We start from the raw sequence: 17,682 nt of genomic DNA, 5'->3' as shown, positions 1-17,682 counted from the left end.
TTCAGCTTTTCACCCTTGAGTATGATGTTAGCTGTGAGCTTATCATATATGGACTTTATTATGTTGAGGTATGTTCCCTCTCTGCCCACTTTGTTGAGAATTTTATCATAAATGGATGTGGATTTTGTCAAAAGCTTTTCATGCATCTATTGAGATAATCATGTGATTTTTCTTCAATTCATTAATGTGGCATATCATATTGATTAATTTGCAGATATTGAACCATCCTTGCATCCCTGGGGTAAATCCCGCTTGATCATGATATATGATTGTTTTAATGTTTTGTTGAATTTGGTTTGCTAATATTTTGTAAGGGCTTTTTTAAAATCAATGTTAGTCAGTGATACTGACCTGTAATTTTCTTTTTTTGCGGTATCTTTGTCTGGTTTTGTTATCAGAGTGAGGCTGGCCTTGTAGAATGAGTTTGGAAGCCTTCCTTCCTCTTCAATTTTTTTGAATGGTTTCAAGAAGATAGGTGTTAACTCATTTAAATGTTTGGTATAATTCATCTGTGAAGCCCTCTGGTCCTGGCCTTATGTTTGTTGGGAGTTTTTTGATTACTGATTCAACTTCATTACTAGTCATTGGTCTGTTCATATTTTCTATTTCTTCTGATTCGATCTTTGGAGATTATATGTTTCTTGGATTTTATCAATTTCTTCTAGGTTGTCCATTTTATTGGCATATAATAGTTCACAGTAACCTCATGATCCTTTTCATTTCTGTGGTGTTGGTTGTAACCTCTCCTCTTTCATTTCTAATTTTACTTTGGGAGGGGGGTCTCTTTTTTACTTCTTGATAAGTCTGTCCAGAAGTTTATCAATTTTGCTTCTATTTTCAAGAAACCACCTCTTAGTTTCATTAACCTTTTCTATTTTTTTAGTCTCTATTTCATTTATTTCTGCTCTGATCTTTATTGTTTCTTTCCTTCTACTAACTTTGGGTTTTGTTTATTCTTCCTTTTCTAGTTACTTTACATGTAAGGTCTGGTTGTTCATTTGAGATTTTTCTAGTTTCTTGAGGTAGGCTTGTATCATTATAAACTTCCCTCTTAGAACTGCTTTTGCTGCATCCCATAGATTTTGGATTGTTGAGTTCACATTTTCATTTGTCCTCGTTGATTTCTTCAGTGACAATTGGTTCTTAATAGCATATTGTGTAACCTCTGTGTGTTTGTGTGTTTTTCCAGGTTTTTCCTTGTGGTTGATTTCTAGTTTCATACCATTTGGGTCAGAAAAGATACTTGATATGATTTCAGTCCTCTTAAATTTATTGAGACTAGTTTTGTGGCCTACACATGATCTATCCTGGAGAATGTTCCAAGTGCACTTGAAAAGAATGTGTATTCTGCTGCTTTGGGATGAAATTCTACATATATATCTTCACCTGGTCTAATGTGTTGCTTATAGCCAGTGTTCCCCTGTTGATTTTCTGTCTGGATAATTTGTTCGTTCATGTAAGTGGGGTTAAAGTACCCTACTATTATTGTGTTACTCTTAGTTTCTCCATTTATGTCTGTTAATATTTGCTTTATGCATTTAGGTGCTCCTAGGTTGGCGCATATTTATCTACATTTGTTATACTCCCACGTTGGATTGATCCATTTGTCGTTATGTAATGTCCTTCTTTGACTCCTGTTACAGTCTTTGTTAAAGTCTATTTTGTCTGATTTGAAATGTTGTTTCTCCTGCTTTCCTTTTATTTCCAGTTGCATGGAATACCTTTTTCCATCCCCTCACTTTCAGTCTGTATGTGTCTTTAGATCTGAAGTGAGTCTCTTGCAGACTCATGTAAATGAGTCTTGTTTTTGTATCCATTCAGCCACCCTATCTCTTTTGATTGGAGCATATAATCCATTTACATTTAAAGTAGTTATTAATAAGTATGTACTTATCGCCATTTTATTGTTTTCTTGTTTTGTAGTTATTTTTTGTTCTTTTTCTCTTCTTTTGCTCTCTTTGTGATTTAATAACTATCTTTAGTGTTATGTTTGGCTCCTTTTCGCTTTTCTTGCATGTGTATCTATTGTAGATTTTTGGATTGTTGTTACCAATAGATTTATGTATAGCCATATATAGTGAAGTCCCTTTAACATTTCTTGTGAAGCCAGCTTGGTGTTAAGCTAAACTCTTTCAGCTTTTTCTTGTCTATTAGACTCTTTATCTATTCTTCAAATCTTAATGATAACTTTGCCTGGTATTCTTGTTTTTGTTCCTTTCATCACTTTAAATATATCATGCCACCCCCTTCTTGCCTGCAAAGTTTCTGCTGAAGGGTCGGCTGATGGTCTTATGAGAGTTCCCTTGTACATAACTAGTTGCTTTTCCCTTTCTGCTTTTAAGATTCTCTTTTTGTCTTTATTTTTTGCCATTTTAATCACCATGTGTCTTGATGTGGTCGTCTTTGGGTTGATCCTGTTTGGAAATCTCTGTACTTCCTGGACCTGTATTTCTTTTCCCAAGCTAGGGAAGTTTTCAGCTATTATCTCTTCAAATAAGCTCTCTGCCCCCGTCTTCTGGCATCCCTGTAATGCAAATGTTATATGCTTGATGTTGTCCCAGGGGTCTCTTAAACCGTCCTCATTTTTTTTAAATTCTTTTTTCTTTTTTATGTTCAGTTTGGTTGGTTTCCGCTACTCTGTCTTCCAGTTTTCTGAGCCATTCCTCTGTATCATCTAATCTACTGTTGTTTCCTTCTAGCATATTTTTAATTTTAGATATCGTATTCTTCAGCTCTGTTTCATTCTCTCTTTTTAACTCTTTGTTAAACTTCTCACAGTGTTCATCCATTCTCCTCCCAAGTTCTCTGAGGATCTTTATGATCATTACCTGAACCATTATCAGGTAGATTGGTTATCCCCACTTCACTTAGCTTTTCTTCTGGGGATTGACCTTGTTCCTTTGTTTGGATCATATTCCTCTGTCACCTCATTTTGCCTAATTCTGTACTTTTATTTCCATGTAGTCGGTAGGTCTGTTACATTTCCCAATCTTGGAAAAGTAGCCTTATGAAGGAGACGTCCTATAGGGACCCTTCCTATAGGACCCTCCCCTCTGTTCACTAGAGCTATATGCTCGAGGGGTGCCTCCTCTGTGGGCTGTGTGGGCCCTTTTGTTGTAGCAGGGCTGACCATTGTCAGCACACTGGTAGGTAGGGCTACCCCTGCCCCGTAGCCCTGCCTCATGCAGAGGCTGCTGGTCTGCTGGTGGATGGGGCCTGGCCCTGTCACAGCTGACTTTGGGGATTGGGGGTCCTCAGGCTGGTGCCATCCCACTGGTGGGTGGGGCTAGGTCCTGGGGTTCCTGCTTGTAGGGCTCAGAGGGTCTCAGGACTGATGCTGGCCCGCTGGCGGGTGGACAAGCCTCTGTTGCTAATAGGCCAGAGGAAGGACTCCAAAGTGCCTCTTGTCAGCACTAGTGTCCTTGTGGTAGAATGGGTGCCCCAAATGGCTGCCACCAGCATCTTTGTCTGCAGGGGGAGTCTCGATTGCCTCTTGCCTTTCTGGGGGGCTCTCCAAGATCAGCAGCAAGTGGCTTTAACCCAGACTCCTTTCAAACTACTGCCTCTGTTCTGGGACTTGTAGCGTGTGAGATTTTGTGTGTGCCCTTTAAGAGTGGAGCCTCTGTTTCCTATAGCCCTCTGGCTCTCCTGTACACGAGCCCTGCTGGCCTTCAAAGCCAGATGTTCTGGGTCCCGCTGCAGGGCCCCAGGCTGGGGAGGCTGATGCCAGGCTTGGACCCCTCGCTCCTTGGAGACAACCTTTGTGATTGGGATTATCCTCCTTTTTGTAGTTGTCTACCCAGGGGTGTGGGTCTTGACTGTGACACATCTCTGCCGCTCCTACCGGTCTCGCTCTGGCTCCTTCTTTATTTCTTTAAAATAAATTTTTTGTGCTAGTCTTCATGTCATTCTCGTTGACAGTTTCTCTGTAAATAATTGTGATTTTGCTCCTCCTTTGGGAGGAGGTGAGCTCAGGACCTTCCGGCCCCACCATCTTGGCCGCACTGCTAGTTTCTCCCCTTCCTTTTCATGTAGAAAAAGGAAAGGGGGTGGACGGATCTGATATCTGGGATGCCCATGGGCAGGTGGGTTCTATAAAGTTTTCTTCATGGCCTTGAAGACCATGTCATCTGGTTTTTCCCATAAAATTGGGTCAGGGTTGTTATTGTTTAGTAAAACATATAGAAGTTTGGCCATAAGAGAGAAATTTGGAATCCAATTTCAGCTGTAACTAGCTGGCCCAAGAAAACCTCTCAGCTGGTTAACTTATGACAGCATGAAGCCTGTCTGAATCTACGTGTAGTCCTTGCTCTGATGTCAGATGCCCTAAGGTCGAACCTGGGATTGGGAAAACTGCCACTTTCTTTGGCAGTCTTGTATCCCTTTATGGCAAGTAGAGTCTATCTTCCTGTGAAGAGGCTTGAAAAGAGAGCAAAGAAGCAAATCTACATGAAGCAACGAAGTAGAACCTTTAGGGAACTTTATTTTATATCATCCAGATCAGCCTTCGGGTTTGTGAGAAATAAGGGCTCTCAGTAAAACCCTGAGGCATTACTGTCCAGGTGAGTCGTTCTTCTTCCAAGTGAAGGGGAAAAGGTATTGGCCTGTTTCATTGAACAGAATACTAAAGAATGCACGTGAGAAATAAAATATTGACTGCCGTATCAGTAAACAAATGATGTCACAGTCATCAGCGATTGCAGCCACCTCTGAAGGCGAGCAGTGAGCCCTGAGGGACCTCGGGAGGAAATAAAGAATACCTGCCATCTAGCAGCCATCAGACTGCAGCCACTCGGGAAGGTGAAACTCAGCATGTGAAAACAGGATACTGGCCCCAGGTAGCTGAGGTAGCTGAGGTGGATATCCAAGGAATGATGTCAGTGAGCCCAGACTCTTGCATCTTCCCATGCATAGAAAAAGTGCTGAATTCCTTAACTTGAGATATCGTTTTCTTTTATTAGCAGTAATCTTTTGTTGCAAAACTCCTATATATCCTAGCTCCCCCCTCACCTCCTTGGAGCAGTTCTCTCAGGGTTACTTGAGATGCTGCCTCCCGGGCTTGAAGTCCTCAGTATGTCCGCCAAATAAAACATAACTCTCAATTTTTAGGATGTGAAATTTTTTAGTTGACACACTGCATAAATCAGTTACATAAAGGATTTACTTCTGGTGGGAATGGATGTATGAGGGTTAGTAACAACAGGATGTGGAAGGATAACAGTGTTGTCTATTGCCTGGAGGTCCTGGACAAACCTCCACCCTGGGCCTTAGAGAGCGTTCCAGGGACCAGTACAAGGGATAACGAAGTCTTGAGACTTGTAATGTACTTCGCGCTTTATGCCTCGAAGGGCTTCTTTACTTAGAATACTGATCAATTCTGGGAAGAGTTTTTTGAGGGATCTATTTTGATGACAGAATCTCTGTGAGTTTTGCCAACATCAGTTGGAGATTTTGCCCATAATGAGGTTGGTAGCTGATTCAATAGGACAAACGATCAGTGTTTTCAGGGTCAGCTCTAGTATCATCAGAGAGGAACAAATAAAAGATGTCAAAGTGTCAGTTAATTCTCCGGATTAGTTACTGTGATGACTACTGTCAAGTTCTAGAATTATTCCCTCCTTTTGAGAGAAAGAAATTCTGGCATGATACTTCTTTAAGAAGCCTCCACATAATAAATAGATAGGAGTGGGGAAACTAAGGTTGAAAGGGTACATAGTTCTCAAAGGGTCTAAACAAAAGGGAATAGATTCAGACACAGGAACCTCTTGAGGTTCATTAGAGATTCCACTATTTGAACTGTTTTAGTGCTCCGAGGCAGGGGCTGTTTAAGTAGTGAAGTTGAGCACTGAGCGTGTGGGTCCAGTGTCCTTTAGGACTAGAAGTAATTCATCCCAAATCTGCAGAAATGTTTCTCCAAGCTGATTAAGAGGGAGGAATGGGAAGAGCCCCCGCAGTTCCTCAGAGCCCACCACTGAGAAGTGGGAAGATGTCAGAAAGACTGGAGACACCTAAAATGCTTAAATTTGTAATAGTCTCCTTTCCAATGTCCTGGATCTTTGCAATAACAGCAGAAACTACGAGTATTTGGTTTTGTTAAGGAGCCTTCATTTGCTGAAGTTGAAGGTGAAGAATTTTGGGGTCTTGCTTGGACTTGACTCACCTAGTGTGAGAGAGCTGGTCTGCAGAGTAACTCAGTCTGGAGTGGACATGGTTCCCCATCCCATCCTGGTGCTTTTTACTAGAAGGGGAAAATCCCAGTTCAGCCCATTAATCAACATAGAGCTAAAGCTACCCAGGTGGAATCAAGATCTGAAGGAAAACCAGAATTAAAAAAAAAAAAAAAATCTGAGGGGTTTCCCTGGTGGAGCAGTGGTTAAGAATCTGCCTGCCAATGCAGGTGACACGGGTTCGAGCCCTGGTCCGGGAAGATCCCACATGCTGCAGAGCAACTAAGCCCGTGCGCCACAACTACTGAGCCTGTGCTCTAGAGCCCGTGTGCCACAACTACTGAAGCCCATCCACCTAGAGCCTGTGCTCCACAACAAGAGAAGCCACCGCAATGAGAAGCCTGCGCACAGTAACAAAGAGTAGCCCCTGCTTGCCACAACTAGAGAAAGCCCACGCGCAGCAACAAAGACCCAACGCAAATAAATAAATAAAACAATCTGAAGTTGATTGTAATATTCATGAACAGATTTATCAGATTTTTGTGTGCAGGCCTGAATTTTGTTCCAATTAATAGGCTTTGGAAAAGCCCTAGGAATTGCTCAGTGAAGTCGCCTAGTGATTGCTCGAGCCTGATCATCTAAGTTAGTGGGCTGATATCTCAGTTGTATTTCTAGAGACCTGTCAGGATTTTCCCAATCAGCAGTTTTCATGCAATGCTGGGCTGGCCTTCACCAATGAGCCTATGAAGTAGCTGATATAAGTCAGAGGAACCAGGTTGATAAATTTGAACGACAATATTGAATTCCTCAGCAAATCTGTGAGAATCTTCGGTGACTCTGGGAAAGCTTTGACTCTGGCTCCCAGCTCAGCCTCAGTCCAGGGAGCATATGAAATTAAGGGTTTAGACTTTGGTTCCTCAAAAGGCTTAATTTCAAAGGACGTTTTCTGACAAGTTCAGGGGAGAGGGGGTGGGGAGAGTTTCAGAGCAAAAGAAAAGTTCGAGGAGAGAACTAGTGTGAGGGAACTGAGGGTGTAGAGGAGGGTAGGTGGCACAGAAGGGAAGGAGGGAGGTGGAGGCAGGCAGTGTGGCCCCGAGGAGGGCCGAGGGAGAGACTCGAGATGGTGCCAGACAGGAGCCTGAGACCAAGAAGCCAAGGAGAGGAGCCTGAGGCTTCTGGGCCACTTTCTCTTCCTCGAATCACTGTTGCCTCAATTGATCATAAAATCTTATTTTGCAGAGAGACAATTTTAGACCCATGATAATGTTGGGAAGCCACAAAATACCAATTAAAATAAGCTTTCCACTCAGTTTTGGAAAACTTTGAGCTATTTTAGTCCAATTTGGTTGTGAGGAAATTAGGTTTGGGATTTCAAAAGTTTCCCATAAGGGCCATTGACATTCTAGACTGCCTTTGGTCAGATCAGTCCATTTAGTTAGAAACACACATGAGGGAGGCATGCAGTTTTTAAACATAAAACCAGTTGGAGCCCCTGTACAGGGGGTTCCTCAAAATACTCAGTTAGATAACTGGGATTCCATTTCCTAGAGGTTTTCCTCTACAGTAAAGAACAATTTTCAAACAGCTTAAATGGTTTACAGCACAAACGGCTCAATTCAAACAGCTTGCAAGCCAGTCCCAGCCAGTCATAAGGAGACAGCGTGGTCCTGGAGGAGCCCGGCTGAGGTCTTTTTCAGCCTGTCTTCAGGAGGCCGCCGTTCTGAAGGGACAGGCCAAAGGCTGAAAACCCAGCACTGCTTCCCCGGAAGCAGTCCCTTCCCAAAGGAATTGGGCCAACAGCATTTTCAGCCAGCTTTGGTTGAAACAGTCTGACCTCAAGATTAGACCGAAGTGCCAAATGAAAACCCTTATACAGAGCGAGGCCTTAACTGGAGAGGTGAAGCCCTTAAATAGATCCTGAATGAAGCCTGGAGAGATTCAAACACAAAGACGCCGTGATCTTGGATCCAGGAGAAAGGTGTACCTTCAAACTCCAGGGCAGCAAGAAAAGCAGTGAGCCCAATGGGGCAATGAGGGTACCACCCCTGTCTGCTCACCCGGAGGTGCTGGGAGTCTCCTCCAGTCCCTGTAAGGTCAAGAAAAGTGATGACCTCAAACAAACAGACTGCCAGGTATTTCTCCAGCAAAGGTGGGTCTATTCAGGATCAGCAGAGAGGTGGTGAGCCGCGTGGAAGCCCTGCATGGTGAGGGGAAGAGCACTTTTATGGAGAGGAAGAGCGAGGCGGGAGGGCTGTGGTAGGCAGTCTGTGGCTTTTCATTGGCTGAGTCCTTGCCTGGAGGGAAGGGGAGTCCTTCTTCCTGTTGGGCTCTGCCATTGTTGCAGGGCAGGCGAGCTCCCCGTTCTGGTCTCCCAACTCTATTTAATTCTGCCCATTAATTTTTTACACTGGGTAGTTCTGGTCCAGGACAGAATACCGCCAGGGCAGGGAGCACGGTTAAACAAGCAAGATCTGTTCTCCTTTAAAAAGTTACTTCTTTTTTTTTTAAATTTATTTTATTTATTTATTTATTTATGGCTGCTTTGGGTCTTCGTTGCTGCACACAGGCTTTCTCTAGTTGCGGCGAGCGGGGGCTACTCTTTGTTGCAGTGCACGGGCTCTAGGCACGCAGGCTCAGTAGTTGTGGCTTACGGGCTCCAGAGTGCAGACTCAGTAGTTGTGGCACATGCGTCATGTGGGATCTTCCCGGACCAGGGATAGAACCTGTGTCCCCTGCATTGGCAGGCAGATTCTTAACCACTGTGCCACCAGGGAAGTCCCTAAAAAGTTACTTCTATATTGTATAAAAGTCCCCATGAAAAAGGATGCTGTGTTGGGAATGCTTTATCTCAGCTCTGTGAGGCAGAAAGCCTAGAGGTTGTTTGGGTGAGAAAGCCTGGACTTCAAAGTCATTCTTTCCCCTCCAAATCACACCTCCCAATGTTAATAATAAAGTGACAGAAGAAGAGTTACCAATGGGTCCTTGAAGGTAAAATGAATTTATTGACCTGCCTGTCTGATCAAGAATTAATGGATTGAGTTTAACCAGAAGGTTTTTCTCTCCCCTCTACTTATTGCTGGCAGGGTTTTTATTATTATTATCTATCAGCTAGTGTAAGAAGCATGTGAGTGAAATAAATGTGCAAGCCTGAAATGAAGGTGAGAATCTTGTGCATTTAATTGAAGCAAGGTCACTGGCTTCTTCTGGCAAGTCTCAAGGTCACTCTTCCTATATAACAATATGTGACCTTTAGACATCGGTGACCTATCAGTAGACAGAAGGTAATTGCTCACATATTACTATTTAAATTATAGAAATATTTACACTTTTGACTTTTATCATAAACTGATAATTTGCTCATCTTCAATATATTTCATCAAAAGCAACATCATCCTTCCCATTAACCTTCATGAAATATGCACAGGATGAAAAGAATTGGTGTGCCGTTGAGGACATGCCGTATGTCAGCCATGTTAGAGGAGCATGTGCAGTCAGTGGATATGCACAGCCACCGTGCACAGCGGCATCATCTCAATTTTTTTTTTTAATCTGTGCTAACTTGGCTAGTTTTAGTAGCCATTCTTCATCCTCTAAGCACTTAGCAGAATATGGCCTGCTGTGTTTGTGAAAGTACCCCTGTGGTTCACCATTCAGCTCAGACACCCTGCTGAGAATTCTTCATCTGCTAAGCCCTTGGATTTCTTTTTTAATTTTTATTTTATTTACTTACTTATTTGGCTGCGTCGGGTCTTAGTTGAGGCATGCAGGATCTTCATTTCGGCATGCAGGATCTTTCGTTGCGGCACATGGGCTCTTTGCAGAGCACGGGCTCTCTAGTTGTGGCACATGGGTTCAGTAGTTGCGGCGTGAGGGCTTAGTTGCCCTGTGGCATGTGGGATCTTAGTTTCCCGACCAGGGATCAGAACCCGGGTCCCCTGCATTGGAAGGCGTATTCTTAACCACTGGACCACCAGGGAAGTCCCCGTCATCGCCATTTTTCAAAGCACAGAACAGAGAGGTTAAGCAACTCAACAAATTTATACAGCTAGAAATCGTGCAGCTGGAATTTGAAGTCAACATATGTGAACTTCATAGCTCAGGGACAGGAGAGCGGCAGGATTCGGGGACTGAGTTGCACCGGCAATTCCTCACTTCCACCACCCAGGCCCCGCCAAGTGCGCTGACACCCAGCGCCCCACAAGACCCCCACAATTCCACGGTCAGGGAATCTGACCCCCACTTGCCACGGGACTGAGGTCAGGAAACCTTGACGAAGCCTTGCAGAAATGATCCTCAGTGTCACTCTGTTGCTACCACTGTTCACGTCCATCTACAGGTCCCTGTTAGGTGGACCTTGGTGACCATCTTCAAGGGCATCATGCAAATGGGTTAAATAAATAACAAAAGTCCATTGTCTCAGGAAGATTGCAACTAAAAAGCCATTAGCTCAGTACTTGATCTATGTTTTCTGGGTGACGTGGGGGGGCGCATTTTGTACTGCTCTTCAAGCTGAGGGACAGGCTGGTGGACTGTTTCTACAGCTAGTAGAAACCCAGTAGTGTGGTGGGCAGGGGCTCCCAAGGGCATTTGATGCCCAGGGTGGGTTATTATCTTAACACCCTCCTCTAGTCGACGGAAGTATTTCTGATTATAATCATGTGATTATCATTAGTAATAGTTTCTTCTTTAAAAAAAAAAACATAAACTCTTATTTATTTATTTACTTATTTGGCTGCGTTGGATCTTTTTTGCTGCGCGCGGGCTTTTTCTAGTGGCGAGCGTGGGCTTGTCATTGCGGTGGCTTCTCTTGTTGCGGAGCAGTCTCTAGGCACGGGGGCTTCAGTAGTTGAGGCACATGGGCTCTAGAGCGCAGGCTCAGTAGTTGCAGCACACAGGCTCAGTAGTTGCAGCACACGGGCTCTAGAGCACAGGCGTCAGTAGTTGTGGCATGTGGGCTCAGTAGCTGTGGTTCGCGGGCTCTAGAGCACAGGCTCAGTAGTTGTGGTGCACGGGCTTACTTGCTCTGCGGCGTGTGGGATCTTCCCAGACCAGAGACTGAACCCGTGTCCCCTGCACTGGCAGGCGGATTCTTAACCACTGCGCCACCAGGGAAGTCCCGGTAATCATTAGTTTCTTAATTCACTCTTTTAAAACTAATAATTAACATTCAAAAAGATGAATAAATTTCAATTTTAATGATATTTATCAACTTTAGTAAAATTTTTAATGTACAAACTAAAATCTGCACTTTAACAAAAATACTTCACCTTGTAGTTCTCACTGCTCTCTTTCATTGTTTTAAATTTTAAACATAAGTGCTGACGTAGAATGACAAGTGAAGTAATGGAAGTTCAAGTCCTACTTCTTTGTGTTTACAGTCATGGCTTACTATCTTTTTTTTTCTTTTTTTTTTTTTTTTTTTTTTTTTTGCGGTACGCTGGCCTCTCACCGCTGCGGCCTCTCCCGCCGCGGAGCACAGGCTCCGGACGCGCGGGCCCAGCCGCTCTGCGGCCTGCAGGATCCTCCCGGACCGGGGCACGAACCCGCGTCCCCTGCATCAGCAGGCGGACTCCCAACCACTGCGCCACCAGGCAAGCCCACATTTTTTTTACTTCCAATATACTTTTTAAATGCAGGAGGACACAGTGCCGCAGGGGTTGGACCGAACCATGCCTGAAGCAAGAACCATGCCTGAAGCAAGATCTATACTTCTGAACCACGTGAACTTTTTATAGCTGAGTGCGTTTGCATTGGAACCAACTGTATAACTGGGAGGTCTTGGAATTAACTTCCATGTAAAATATAATGTTTGTGAAACGTGTTGACCTAAAACAATAAAACAGCCAGTTATTTTACCAGCAAAACTCGTTTATTTAGGAACAGTAAAGAATTGCAATTCAAAACTTGCAACCCGTGGGGAACTAGAGGCAAGCCCTAGGAACAGAGGAGCGGAACGTGTTTTATAGAGGAGTAGGGGAACTGGGAGGGGCTCTTCTGAACTAAGAGTCCATTGGAGGAAACTGGGAGTTTGAAGTGTAGTGGCTTCTCATTGGCTGGGCTGTTGCCAGGCGAGGAGGAATTCTTCCTCCCTTCTGCTGGGCAGTAAAGTCACAACCATCTTCCTGCTGGAGATGCAAGGTAATTTTCTTCCTGTTCAGGCTGCAGTTGTTTTGAATGAGGTTCCTGTTTATTCATTTTCACAAAAGGTTAGTAGTGAAAATGGGAAACTACACCGTTTCTAGGCCAACAAGAGAGGTTTTCTTCTGGGAGGAGTATCTGTCGCTGACAGTGTTTGGAAATTTTGGTTGGGTTTTATTATCATTTTAAAATGCTCTACAGAACAGGCGCCTGGGTGCTGCCTGCACCAGGGCGAGGCTCCCCCCACCCAGGCATTGGTGTCACGGTGGGCGCGGGGGTTGTGTGCTATGGGATGACGGAGAACTGTGACGAGGTGGAAGTCAGAAGGTGACACTATGGTAAACCACACCTGCATCCAGATTTTGTGTGTGTCTAACTCCTGTGGTGATGAGTGTAACTCACGGTCTCAGGGTGTGAGCACTAAGGTCTTGAATGCCCTGCAGATCCTAGCAAACCGTGAACGGCCTATAGACGACATGGAGCCCCAGGGGCTGCCATCACAGTGAGCGTCTGGCTACAATGGGCCAGACCCCTGGAGGGGACCCGTGCTTGTTCTCTCCCCCTTGACTAAAGGCAGCAAAATGAGGTCTCCGGCTACTGCTCTGACCTTACTGCCCCTGGATTCCCTGTTGGTGCTACTCGTGGCTTCAGATTAAGAGACCGAAGATTTGGGATCAAGTTCCAGTTCCGAAACTAACTAGCTGACTTCGGGCAAGTCATTAAAACTCCCTGAGCCTCGTTTCTTCGTTTATTAAATAAACATAAGATCTGCCTGTTGACCTCACAGGGTGAGGTGAGAAGCTCGCAGAGCCGCAGAAATGGAGACACATGGCCGGCTCCAGGGGGAGACGGGCGTCATTCAGCAGTGGTCTCAAACCTGAGCGTGCGTCACCGTCACCTGGCGCTCGCTAAACCAGAGTGCTGGGCTCCGCCCACACAGTTCTCATTCTGCAGATGTGGTGCAGGTGCATCCGTCCTGACAAGTTCCCAGGTGATGCTGTTGCCAAGGACCGCTCTTTGAGAACGATGCCTTAGGTTTCCCAGGGTGGGCATTGGATTGGGGTCTGAGCCCTGGCTGCACCCTTTCTGTCTGCATGGCTGTGGCCAAGGTACGTAATCACTTGAAATCTCAGCTTCCTTCTCTGTAAACGGGATAATGTTAGTGTTGGGATCGGTCATGGCTGTGTGTACACTACTTAGTACAGGCTTCCTGAATGTCAGTTCTGACAATGTGAAAGCAATTCTGTGGCGTCTGTACACTCCTGGGTACTAATAAACAAATACTTCATTTCTGAAGCAAGAAATGGCTTCAGAGAGTTATCTATTCAAAATCAAACATTTTGGGAAACCCTACCATGTTTTACAGAAACATGATATATAGACTGGTAGAAATTTTTATTCAAAAAATATAATTTGCAGGAAAATGTAAATTGGAGTTACAAGCACATAGTTTGAATATATGATGTTACATGTGTTCCTATGTTGATCTATAATTTTTGCTAGGTCAGCAGTTCTTAAGATTTTGGCCCCAGGACTCTGCCCTTTTTAAAATGATTGAAGACCTTGAAGAATTTTTATTTACGTGGGTTATGTCTATTGATATTTACCATATAAAAATAAAATACAGAATTTTCATGCCCTCTCTGGGCACACCACCCTCCCAGCACCTCCACGTGTTCAACAACCTGACAGCTGTCCGAACTCCATCGTTTAAGTATTTGACGGAGGCTTCCTCATGTGGGCATGACTGATTATTACCTCAGTCTCCAGCCCCCTCCCCTCCCCAGAGGACAGAGGATGAAGTTGAAAGTTCCAACCCTCTGACCACGGCTTGGTCTTTCTGGTGACTTGAAGCCAGCAAGGAACCCACCAAGAGTTGTCTGCTTAGAACAAAAGACGTCCCTATCACCCAGGAAATTCCAAGTGTGGTGAGATAACAACGTATAAAATGTTTAACTTTCAGAGGTGATGTCAAGGACATAAAGGTCAAAAACAAAACTTTAAAACTCTTGGTGAAACATACAGGGGAATCTTTTTTATGGGCAGTGGTTCTCAAAGTGTGGTCCCTGGGGCTTCCCTGGTGGCGCAGTGGTTAAGAATGCACCTGCCAATGCAGGGGACACGGGTTCGAGCCCTGGTCTGGGAAGATCCCACATGCCACAGAGCAACTAAGCCTGTGCACCACAACTACTGAGCTGGCGTGCCGCAACTAATGAAGCCCACGCATCTAGAGCCCGTGCTCTGCAACAAGAGAAGCCACCACAGTGAGAAGCCCGAGCACTGCAACAGAGTAGCCCCCGCTCGCCGCAACTAGAGAAAGGCCACACTCAGCAAGGAAGACCCAACGCAGCCAAAAATAAATAAATTAAATTAAATTAAATTAAAAAAGTGTGGTCCCAGGTCAGCAGTGGCAGCAGCAGCTGGGATTTATTGAGCAGACACGTCACAAAAAGAACCCAGGTGAGGAAACGCTTTTGATGAACTGTCCATTGTCACTGGTGATCAGAGAAATGTACATGAAGACCACAGTGAGACACCGTTGACACCCACTTTCATAAATTAAAAGTCTGAAAAACTCAGTTATGGGGAGAGTAGGGTTCTGCAGGCTCTCTGAGAATTTCCTGCTGAAAGTAAAAATTGGTACAACTACTTTGCAAAAGTGTGTCACAACTTCTTAAGTCCCTTCTGATTACATCGAGAATTGATACCTTTTAAAAGCTTTTTCCTGATTGACCACTTGAGGAAGAGTGCTCCCTACCACATTACGACTGATGTCAACAAAGCAAAACGACACCACGTCCTGTGATGACTGGTCGACAAAACCCCACTACTGTTATAACGCACTTTCTTCCACATCTCTTACCCGCATACTCCTCTTTCCTATTGCCCAGGTTATTTCTTTTTATCCCTTACAACAATGGTCAAGTACCTGTCTCATGTGTCTAGTAATTCATTCCCCTCCCTAGAGCAGAAGCTCCATGTCATCTCACCCGTGTCTACAACAGTGCCCTTCACGAACTCAAGTCTCAAGAGCAATTTAAACTTTTCTAGCTGTCGCATTTAAAAAGTAAAACAAAAAAAATAAATAAAAAGTAAAATGAAACAAAACATAATTTTAAATATATTTGTTTAACCCAAGATAGTCAAAATATTATCAGCTCAACATGCAATCAGTATGAATCAATATGAAAAATTAATGACTTTTACCTTCTTTTTATTTTTCACAGTCTTCAAAATCCAGTGGAATTTGGATTAGTCCCCTTTCACATGCTCAGGAGCCACATGTGGCCAGGTCTAGAAGAGCGCCTGGTATATTGTTGGCACTCAGTAAATGCCTATGGAGTTTTTCAGTGGGCCCTGAGAAACAGCAGATGGTTCCGTTACCCCTCATGTACAGATTACAGTGGAAAATGACAATAGCTATTTCTATATGAGTATGTTATATGCCAGGCAGTAAATTATCCACTTTGCAAAATTTATTATTTCACCTAATATCTCAATTTAAAGAAAACCCTTTTGCAGTGGGAATTTTCATTCCCGTCATTCCCATTTTCCAGTTGATGGAATTAAGTCTCCAAGGGCTAAGGATGTGACTGAGGGCACATATCCCATGGTAGGTATCTTCTGACTCTGGTCCAGAGCTCAGTACCTTATGGAGAATGGGCCAGTTTTTGCCCAGGATAAGTAAGATCACACACTGCGAGCCAGAGATAAAGATAGAAAACATTTTCAGATGAGTAATCAGTCAATGAAATGCCAGAAGAAACAGTTTTGTAATTGTAGAAAGCCGCATGGATGATTGTCTGAACATACTCAGATAATTCCAAACTACAACTTTGTAGGGACCGTGAGTATTCTGTGATAAGGGACCACAGGGACTTCCCTGGTGGTCCAGTGGTTAAGACTCTGTGCTGCCCCTGCAGGGGGCACGGGTTCAATTCCTGGTCGGGGAGCTAAGATCCTGCATGCCGTGCAGTGGGGCCAAAAAAAATAAAATAAAATAAATTAAATAAAGGACCACAGCCAGCTAATTTACATGAAAAAGCAAGTCCTAAGTAGGTCTGACCCCAAGGTCAGCGGGATAGGGTCAGGCAGCACTTTTCCATGGGCCCAGCCTCTCTCCTCCCCCAGAGAATACTGCAGTTGACAGCTGTGTCTATACCCTACACAACTGTCATTGTTTCATATCTGGCTGAGGATCCCAATTCTTTCAGAGCTTTGAAGTGAAGATGTTTGCTTTTGGCCCACTACCCTGACTTACTTCCACTTCAGCTTCCTAATCAGAAATCAGTGCTTCCAGGTGCCATCTGTGTCCGTAACTTAACCTGTGTCACCAGGAGAACATGAGCTAGAGATGCTTCTAAAGAAAAGTAGGTCCAGAAAGAAAATTTCCAAGGCTTGGCCTGTGCTCATCCAGAGGCTACAGGAGCTCCAGAGGCCCTGGGCAGAGGGGGAATGAATGACCGTGAAAAGAGGGGCTGCGGTCATCCTGAGAGCAGTCACCGGGGCATCCCTAGCTTTCATCATATATCTACAGAAGAGATGAGATGATCTGTCATTAATTGATTTTTAAGAACACCTTTTTTGAAAGAAGCTACCTTGAAGTGCAATAAAGATAGGGTTGAGGAATGGACTAGAGCCAATTTAAATTTAAATAAGGAAAGTTGAAATCTTTAAAATGGATGTTCCTTGAGTTCACAGGCAAGAACACACTGACCACACCTTTGCTGTTCCTTCTTCCTGGAATATCCTACTTCCTTCTCTCTGCCTAACTCACCTGAATGAACTCTCCTTTTATCCTTCAAAGCCTTACTCAGGCACTATTGTGTTCCCTGGCCCTCCAGGCAAGCACTCTCCCCTGCTTGGCACACACTTTGCTGATGTCCTCTGTTTGTTCTCACGGGATTCCTTGGTGCTCAGACTGCCTTAGTCAATTCTGCATCCCCCGGGGCTTGGGTAGCACACAGTGCGTGTTTGATAACGTTTGTGGAACTGAAGACTTCAAGAAAATTAAGTAAAGTTAATTTGAAAAGCAAGACTTGTCAATGGAGAGGACTTGGAAGTCGGTTTGCTTACAGAGCAAAATGTGAAATACTGGGCAGAATTCTAAGACATTGCCTTTCTAACTAAATTTTCCCCTTGGGTCGTAGTGCGTTAAGTATTGGACATCCTACTGGTTACACACCGGCCTGGGTGGGGTGGGGAAAAGGGCCACCCCCTTGAGCAGAGCACCGAGGCGGCGGCGGTATGCAGCGCTCACACCCCCTTCATCCTCTCCCTCAGCGGCACCCACCCTCTTTTCCCTTTATGAACCCCAATGTCTTTCCGGCCACAACAGTGAGCCAGTAAGCCAGCCCATCCGAGTGCTTGGCCAGTC

This window comes from Grampus griseus (genome assembly GCF_964374135.1).
Source record: "Grampus griseus genome assembly, chromosome: 15".
Taxonomy (NCBI): domain Eukaryota; kingdom Metazoa; phylum Chordata; class Mammalia; order Artiodactyla; family Delphinidae; genus Grampus; species Grampus griseus.
Note: the sequence above shows the minus strand (reverse complement) of the source record.